Source organism: Bidens hawaiensis, unplaced genomic scaffold (genome assembly GCF_021521415.1).
Source record: "Bidens hawaiensis isolate Kalapana, Puna unplaced genomic scaffold, B.hawaiensis_p1.1 tig00021915_1, whole genome shotgun sequence".
NCBI lineage: Eukaryota > Viridiplantae > Streptophyta > Magnoliopsida > Asterales > Asteraceae > Bidens > Bidens hawaiensis.
The window spans coordinates 9,250-18,410 of NW_027493398.1; the positions used below are offsets into that span (position 1 = coordinate 9,250).

The window sequence follows — 9,161 nt, forward strand, 5'->3', positions numbered from 1 at the left end:
ATCTTTCAGATAATGGCATTAGTGGAAAAGAAGAATAAGAAGATACAATTGTTGCTTCATACCGGAGGCCAATGGAAGGATAAGTGTACAATGCATTTGAGGTATGAGGGAAACTATGTAACAACATATCCGCTAGAGATCCCTTCGGATTTAACTCGTTTTCGGTGTTGATGGACATTGTGAGGAGGGCAGCACGCCTAGGTGATGATGAATATGTTGGAAAACTAACTTACAGATCAGGACTTTGTTGTTTGTCTTTTGGGGCACGTCCAGGGGATCCATCAGCCGAAACAGGCTATGTGCCGAATTTTCTCGCCCTAGACATTCACGTTAAAAACTATATGATGAGAATGAAAAGCCAACCCCATCTTAGTCATGACTTATATCTTTAGAGACGTTAATTCGGATTCTATGTTTTATGTTTTATGTGTCATTGTTTCTGTTATGGATGTTAGTTTAGGATTCTATGTTTTGCATTGATCTATATTCTATTCTATATTTATGTTTGCTGTTTGGTTAAGTCATGAGATCTAGTTTTATACACTAGGCTAATCGGTTTGGTTGATTCGGTTTTGCTTCACAACCTGAAAATAGCATTGGGCAAAAAGTTGGACTTGTGTTAAACTGAATAGGTTATTTTAAACCCTGAGATCGAACACACTTATTATAATTTATAAGTCAGCCAATTGAGACCGATTGTTAAACAATAATAATAGAATATTTGTATTTTAAATGTAATTGATTTTTTCCATAGACTAGTTAGTCAACTCCTATTGTTATGAAGTATTTTCTTGTAATAGTTGGTATATATATTTTCTTGTCACGGAGTTTGATTTACCAAATCTTATACTGGTTTTGAGATTTTATTTTATTTAATAGGCTGGTCATTCAAATGCAGGCGTTATGGCTGATATGGAGCCCCTTAACATCGGCTACACTGTACCGTGGTGTTAAGGGGGCTGCGTTATGGAGGCTCTGGTATCGTGGTAACAAGCGCATTTAATCGATGGATGGTGGGATCCATACACTAACAACCAATCAAACATTTATGTTTGTTTTTTCTTTTTTACTTTCTCAACCATCATGCCATCATATATAACTAGCTAACATACTAGTTAATGGATGAGCTTGTTAAAGCCCCACTACCTACGTAACGTTTTAACTAGTCATTGCTAGTTAAATCACAACACATAACCTAAGAGTTGCTTACTTTGATGATCACTTAATCCAATTTTCGATGTGGGGGTGGAGGTAGACATAGACGGGGCAGCAATTATAAAACAACAATTAGTTTGTCGTATAGTCTCTTTGTTCATAGATTAATAGGTTGCCAACTGCCAACTATGTTACCGGTACCAAAATGGATGAGCTCGATACCAAACCGTATTTATATCAAAAGTGTTGATCCTGAAAATCATGAAAAAACTAGTATAGAAAGTGTTTGGTATAGTTCGATACCGACACCGGTATAATACGGTATTTGAAGACAAAAGGTCATCGATACCGAACCGAAAATACCGATTCCCAAAACATAAAAAATGGGTCCCAAATTGGTACCCAACAAAATGAATCAGTATTGAATTTTTCGATACCCAGTCCTGATTGCTCATCCCTATTTCGGGCCATTTTAAAAGTAAAAGGTTGAAAAAGGCATGCACCCCAAGTTAGAGGTGGAAAAAAAATCCCGAATCCGGAATCGGACCCGAAAAAAATACCTGGAACCGGTTTTCTTTTAATCGGGTTTTTAATACCCGAAAACCGGAATCGTATTCATACCCTAACCCGGAACCGGGTTTTTCCAATACCCGAAACCGGGTTTTACAAATACCCTATCTATACCCGAAATTATGAAAAATACTTGAAAAATACCCTTAAAAAGTGTTACCCCTTAAAAATCCGATCTATACCCGGGAAAAAGCCCGAAAAAACCCCGAAAATAGGTTTATCTTCGATACCCGGAAATAGGGTATTCAAATACCCAGTTTTAGAATACCCGGATCTATACCCGAACCCGATGCATAGGGTATGTTTTTAGAGACAATACCAGGACCCGAACCCGATCCGATTATAACCAATACCTGATTTTCTAATACTAGGCCATGCCCGAAACCGGTTCCATATCTGAAACCAGGTATTTAAAAAACTCGATTTATTCATCTCAACCCAAGTCCAAAAGTCCTTTGCCCACAAAAGAAAACTAGCCCAACTAGGCTAAAGTCTAAACAAGCATATTTCTCATATAGAAAAATAAAAAAAAAGAAAAAAAAAGGTATGATTGTACGGATACAATGAACAAGGTTCATAATAATAATACTCGACTACGACACAAGCATGGAGCCACTTGAACGAGACAACAAAACCTTAGCCGGTTTCAGCATTTGGTTTATCTCCACAACCACTTTTTCTTCCTCTATATAATTAACCCCACAAGCTTTTTCAATACCAATGCTCAAAAGCTTTCAATAATATATATCTTCATAATATCATTGTTTCAAAATAAATGAAGCTTGTCAACAAGGCTTGTTTAGTTGTAACCATGAGTGTTGTTATAGGACTGAGACATCACACGTTTAGGCGCAAATCGCAAACAATTTTTCAAGTAGTTGGTCCATCAGTGTCTCAAGCAAACCAGCTCCCGGTTGCATTCGATTCGTTACATGAAGTACCGATGAAAACAAAGAAACCAAGAGATGTCGAAGAATCGTTAAGGACGGTAGTTTATTTGAGTTGTTGGGGTCCATATCAATAATAACAATAATTTTTATCTTTAGACACATCCATTTCCTTTTAGCCATTTGCTTATGTTCAATGTTAAAGAAAGTAGGTTCCAAATTGTTGTTACAATGAAGTCTCAGTCGGGCTTAACTTGTTGTCGGGTTGGACCTAGTCTTGAGTCTTTCCCAAGTCCAGATCAGAGATGCAACATGCAGATAACTCTGTTAGAAGGTCACCAGAGACTGACTAGGGAATAGTTTTCAACGATCAAGTTATTAATGTATCTCGATCAACATAATATATATAAAATTCATATGGTTAATGTAGATAAGAGGATGGACTTTTTTAAAATTTTAGTACTTAGATAAGTGATAACGACTTTTTCGTTTCCAACTCTGTAATTTACCTAGAAATCATTTTAAAATATTCATAATTTTGTTCATCACAAAGACTCATTATTAATTCTCCATATGAATCTCTATAAATGTTTATGAGTGATTGTATGAGTAAAACAGATTAAACAATAGCATGAAAAATATATTAAAAAAATATTATTTAACTGAATAGAGATAGATATAAAGAAAGAATGTCAAACCTAATTCTTAAATCCCGTTAATAATCTTTTGACTGTTCGAACACGGACTCAGATCTTAAACCCAATTCACGTCATCACAAAATCAAATTAACCAAAATCAAGTTCTAAGAAATGGTATTTAAGTCTACCAAAATCAACTATACAATAAAATCAGTAAACAATACTACTTCAATCACATAAACACACATAACCAATGCCCAAATCAAACAAATCATCTCACCAAAGAAAACTCGACTCAAAGATTTTCAGGTAACTGAATTCGCTGCGACCAAATATATGATGCGTACCATGTTGTTGCACGAACACGACAATCCCACGTTTGGTGCTGTTGAAGCCTTCCCTATAAGCCAAAATCTACGGTCCGGGTTAATGTCTTCTTGGGAGGTTGGTTGTTGAAAGACCATATCTTTGAAACCTTTCTGACCACAAAATCGTTGGCTATGACTCGTCCTTTGTTGTCACCATTCTTGCAGTCGGTTACAAGCCCGCTTTCATAGAGTGCCACCATGACGTCGGCTCCTTTGTCGTCAAGTTTGGCTCGTAGTGATCCTTTTAGTGAGACTTGCAAGGATTCCGGTGTAGGCCTTTGGAATGTTGCCTATAACCAAGCAACAATGCAACAAAAATAAATTTTGTAAACATTAAATCGTTACATGTTGACATAATCAAGAATTTGATTGTTAAACTGTTTGTAATATTAATATAATATGATGATTAGCGGGTCCAACTAGACACATAACCCGAAATTTTGACAAGAACAGGACACGAGCCCAGATTGTGTCCGACAGATTATTTGTAGGTTGGCCCGAACATGACATGTTTAACCCAAATCTTGTTATTCTTTTACATAACAAAACTTTAGTAATACAAATTTACAACAAAAAATTGTCAATTTTCATAATATAAATATTAACCGTATGTCAATTCTGTTTTAACTTTTAAACTTTGATATAAAATATTCTGGTTTTGCGTAAAACATATTTTATAAAAGGTTTTAAAAAATATAAACTGGTTAAACCGGCCTGTTGGTTGGATGACACAAACCGTTTAACCAAACATGTTCACATGTACATCAATTTGACACGAAACCAACCCAAACCTGTTTAAATTAAACTCAAAATTAGTTAAAATTCACGCAAATCACCTGGAACGCTGGCGAGGAGTATCTGGGTGCGGCGGCAATGAACGATAGCAAAGCATCTTCATCATTCCCAATACACTGGGCCCTCCCCTGAACCACCACTTGAGGGGTAAACATCGTGTCAAGGTTAAACGACTCCACATACTCCTTTTGTCTGACAGTCCACTGACTCGACCCGAAAGGATCTTTCCACCCAATAATCAACATGGTACGCCAATAATATAACCGGTACCTCTAACTTAAAATCCCCCCTCCCTAACCTCGAAAACAAAAGCTCCGCGGCCGGTGACGTGGCACAGCCCTGTGACGAGAATAATTCCACCATGACTGCCTCGACATGTTGTGACTCGTTGGGTGTGGGCTCGGTTTGTTGTGATATGTTGGTGCCCGAGGAGGCGCGCTTAGGGAAACATGCGAAGAGACCGCGCGCCATTGCGGTTGTTGTCACCGGTGATCGGATTGTGGCCGGAGAGATTAATATTAATAATAATCACTTAACACAATTTATTTTTTGTAAGTTGTAACAAGTTTTTCTATGTTATGTTGTATTTGATGGAAAGTTGGCAACCAATAATATGTGTGACACGGAATAAACGTGGTGGGGAGTTAAGGAGTTTTGGCAGGGTGAGATTGGGTTAAGACAGGGGAGTGTACTGATTTTAATGGATGGTGTACAAGTGATTGATGCATATTGGTGTGGAGTTTGGTGTTTTGGGTGTGGAAGAAGGGATTAGGCGTATAAAGTAGGAGTCGGTGACACGTAGGTGGAAGATGCCTGTCTTTAATTAGGTAGATTCGTTGGGGTGGTCCCACCAAGCATTAGTGGATGGGTTGTCGGTTTTCTCTATGATTAGGTAGGAGTGTTATAAGTTTAGCCCAATATTAATGGGCTAGAAAGAGAAATTAATAGAATCGTATTCTATTAGTTTGGCCCAACATCGTGTTTCATAGATGGCTTAACTAGAGGTGCACGATAAAAGCAGAACCCGTAACTGGACCCGAAAAAAAAAAACCCGAAACTGGTTTTTTTATACTCGGCTTTTTAATACCCAAAACCATAACGGACCCTACCAGTAGGATACGGATAGGATATGCATTTCAGTAGAGGTGCACAAATCGGGTTTTTTCTAATACCCGGGTTCGGGTATGGAACCAGTTTCACGTATTATCGGGTATTGAAAAATCGGGTATTGAGAGAAATTAGGTAGGTTTCGGGTAAGGCATTGAGGAGAAAAACTAAACTCTATGTACCGGGTCGGGTCTGATCGGGTTCGGGTATTGGAACCGGGTACGACCGGGTATTAATACCCGGTTTTGAATTTGTAATTTTTTTATACATTTTTTAATTTGTTTAAAATTGAAATTTGCTTTGTAATTTATAAAAATAATTAAATTATATTACAAAAACCATAAATCCACTTAATTACAAATTATTTACTTAGTAATATGCATATTACAAAAACTTAAACATAAAAGTTGTGAAATAAACATAAAAATATACTATAAAATCTCATGTATTTCGGGTATTAGAAAATTGGTATCGGTTATCGGGTATAACCGGGTAATGGGTATAGGTTATGACCGGGTCCAGGTATTTACTGGTATAAATCGGGTACGGGTATTGACCTCAAAATGCATACCCTATCCATAGCCTACGTGTAGGGTCGGTTCCGGTTTCGGGTATAGAATACCCGGGTATAAAAAAACCGGTTCCGGGTATTTTTTTCGGGTCCGATTCCGAGTACGGGTTATTTGTGCATCTCTACATTTCAGTATCAAAACTCGTACCCGAACCGGACCCGATTTGTACCCGGTAATACCCGAAACCCGGAACAGAGTTTTTCAAGTACCTGAAATTAACATTAAAAACACCTGAAAAATACCGAAAAATACCCCTAAAAATTACAACCCCTAAAAACAGCCAATCTATATTCGAAAAATACCCGGAAAAAAAAAAACCCGGAAATAGGATTTTTTTCAATACCCTAAAATAAGGTATTCAAATACCCGATTTTTGAATACCCGGTTCTATACCCGACCCGAACCCAACCCGGGTATTACTAATACCCGATTTCCAAAATCTAGTCATACCCAAAACCGGTTCCATACCTTACCCGAAACCGGGTATTTGAAATACCCAATATGTGCACCTCTATTGTCAGGTACGTATACCCATTAATGTGGTAAAATGTAAGCGTTGGTTATAAAGCAAGAATACGTCACATACGTTAAATTACAATATGTTTCATGTTCATCTAACCCATCTAAGATTGATTAATTTAGGCAATGTTTAAGCATTCATTTAATTCATGATCTTTGAAACTAGCATAACATCCTAAGAATTTATGTCAACAAATCCTAGATATTGCCATAACTAAGCAAGATAAATCATAACAAGTGTCTTTAACTTTTCCAAATAATAACATTCAAGATAAATCATAACAAGGATAACTGTATTCGACAAGTTTCATAAATATTCAAGATTTTCTTTTAACCATTTCTAGTATAAAGGCCACAAATAAACATCATACAACTTTTTAAATAAATGATAAAGTCAAAACAGTTTTCCAACATACAAGAAGACACTACCGTTTACCAATCTTGAAATTCTTAATCAATTGTTTTAATAAAAATTTCACTAAAGAATAAACAACAAAATGTCATTATTTCAACATAACTAATACCAAATATTTATTATAATCATCAAAATATGTTAGATTTCCTCATTTTACATTGACGATAACGAATCCTTATCCGTTATCGACAGTTTTTTCTTACTTTTAATTTTATTTTAGAACTTTACTTTGATGGTATTATTAACAGACCCTTCAACTTTTAAAATTGACATTTTAGGTTTGATATTTTCATGATGTTATATTGCATTTAAGAATATTTAATCCCAGCAATTACAAATTGTTACAATTTTGTAATTTTATCATTTTATTTTTTCAACCCATGAAGTACACGGGTTTCAACCCAACTTAAAAAATGAAACAAGAATACACCACACGATAAATTACAATATACATGTACATTTTCAATACACAACATTACAATAAAAACACACCAAAGCCCATAACATTTAGACACCAATGATTGATGATCAATCTACAAGTTTATTAATCATACATAATGATTTTATTTCATGACAACATTCATCATTCAATAAACATCTTCAACCTTCATTTCTTGCACACAATCCCATTCCCATGGAACATCCCTTTAGCAGTACAATCCAACATAACCATCTGCTTATCTTTCCCCGCAACATTACTCGAATCAAAGATGCAGTTTTTGCAATCCGCCGACAACAAAGAGCTCGTTTTATACTTATCTTCACCTCCCACAACCGCCATTGCCACTCCTGGTTTCGCAGGACTCTTAAAATCCGGTTGGTATGTTCGTCCTAGCACCCCTTCAACATTATCAGATAATCCGAAAAACCTAAACTGAACTTCCAAGTGAACAAAACAATTATCATTAGGAACCTTATAACCATGTATTCTATCGTCTTCAGCCGTCACTGGGACCGCATTAGCCAAAATCTCAACCACTCCAGAAATGGTCACCATCACACCATTCATGTTGGAAGTCCTCTCAATCTTTATATCTTCCTCTGGTGATTGCCACGTGGAAAAAGACCGCCAACGGGTAAGGAAATGTCTTGTCCGTCGTATGAGAGCTTAACGTGGTCGATTTCGTTGTCCCATGTGGCGGATTCGGTTGCTTCTAAGGAGAATGTGTGGGAGTTGAAGAGGAGACCAAGGGCTTGGATCCATGTGAAGTCTCGGGACCGGCCTAATGGGCGATGGCCTATGAATAGACCGTTGATTTGGAGGTTGGTGTCGGAAATCAAGGAGAAATGTTGGTTAACCTTGCCGTGAAAGTAGAAGACAATGCCGTCTCCGCCTATGAAGCGTGGGTCGTAGCATGCTGATCCTGGGCTGTCGCAGTTCGGTTTGCGGTCTACAATAAAAAAAAGAAGAAGAAATGTGTCAATGCTAATTTAAAATAAGTTGGCTCAAGCTTTTTACGAGCCAAGCTTAAGTTCGGTATTTCAATTTGGCTTGACTCAGCTCGTTTACTTCACTAACCCAAACCAATAAACTTGAAATTTTTGGTAACTACGAGACACCCGTCAATACCCTACTAAACAACGAAATCTAGTAAGACTCAACTCACATAAAAAAATTACATAAATAGAGAAATTAGAATGAGATGAAAAAGATATTGTCACATACGTCTGCATTCAGCTTTGCATTTCGGAGAATAACAATCTATACGACAAAGTTTTGGCCTTGGGGTCGTTGGACTCGCTAGAGGGACATTCAGAAGGGCAATAGAGGGTTTGGCCTTGGCAACGAGACCAAGGGCTACAATAAGAGCTTGAATAAGCTTTGACTTGTGTGAGTGCACCAGAAATAGCTATTGTTGACAAAACTACTAGAAACAATGCTTTGTAAGGTTTGTTATAAAAGTGAGTGTTGTAGTGAGTTATTTATAGCATATTTTTATGTATATAACTTGTGAAGTAAGAAAGAGGGTTCATTCGCTTCTTTATGTCAACGTTTTAGCTTGCTAAAGCTTGTAGCTTATACCTCAAGGTATGGGAAAATTGGTTCTCAATTTCATGTATTTTATTAGAAGAGATTAATATAAATTTTACCCTAGAAAGCTGTAAAGGAAAAATGTTATCAATTCATGTGAAGA

The 9,161-nt window shown here is 36.7% G+C and overlaps 2 pseudogenes across 2 annotated transcripts; both read right to left on the reverse strand.

The window, feature by feature from the left end:
* Nucleotides 1–3,395: 3,395 nt before the first annotated feature.
* On the reverse strand, nt 3,396–4,930 carry LOC143564287 (uncharacterized; annotated as a pseudogene). Its single transcript, XR_013140837.1, has 2 exons — nt 4,455–4,930; nt 3,396–3,908 (listed from the first exon to the last, which is right to left on the reverse strand). The product of XR_013140837.1 is annotated as an uncharacterized LOC143564287 (transcript).
* Nucleotides 4,931–7,609: 2,679 nt separating this feature from the next.
* LOC143564288 (uncharacterized) lies at nt 7,610–8,876 on the reverse strand (annotated as a pseudogene). Its single transcript, XR_013140838.1, has 2 exons — nt 8,693–8,876; nt 7,610–8,417 (listed from the first exon to the last, which is right to left on the reverse strand). The product of XR_013140838.1 is annotated as an uncharacterized LOC143564288 (transcript).
* Nucleotides 8,877–9,161: the final 285 nt, after the last annotated feature.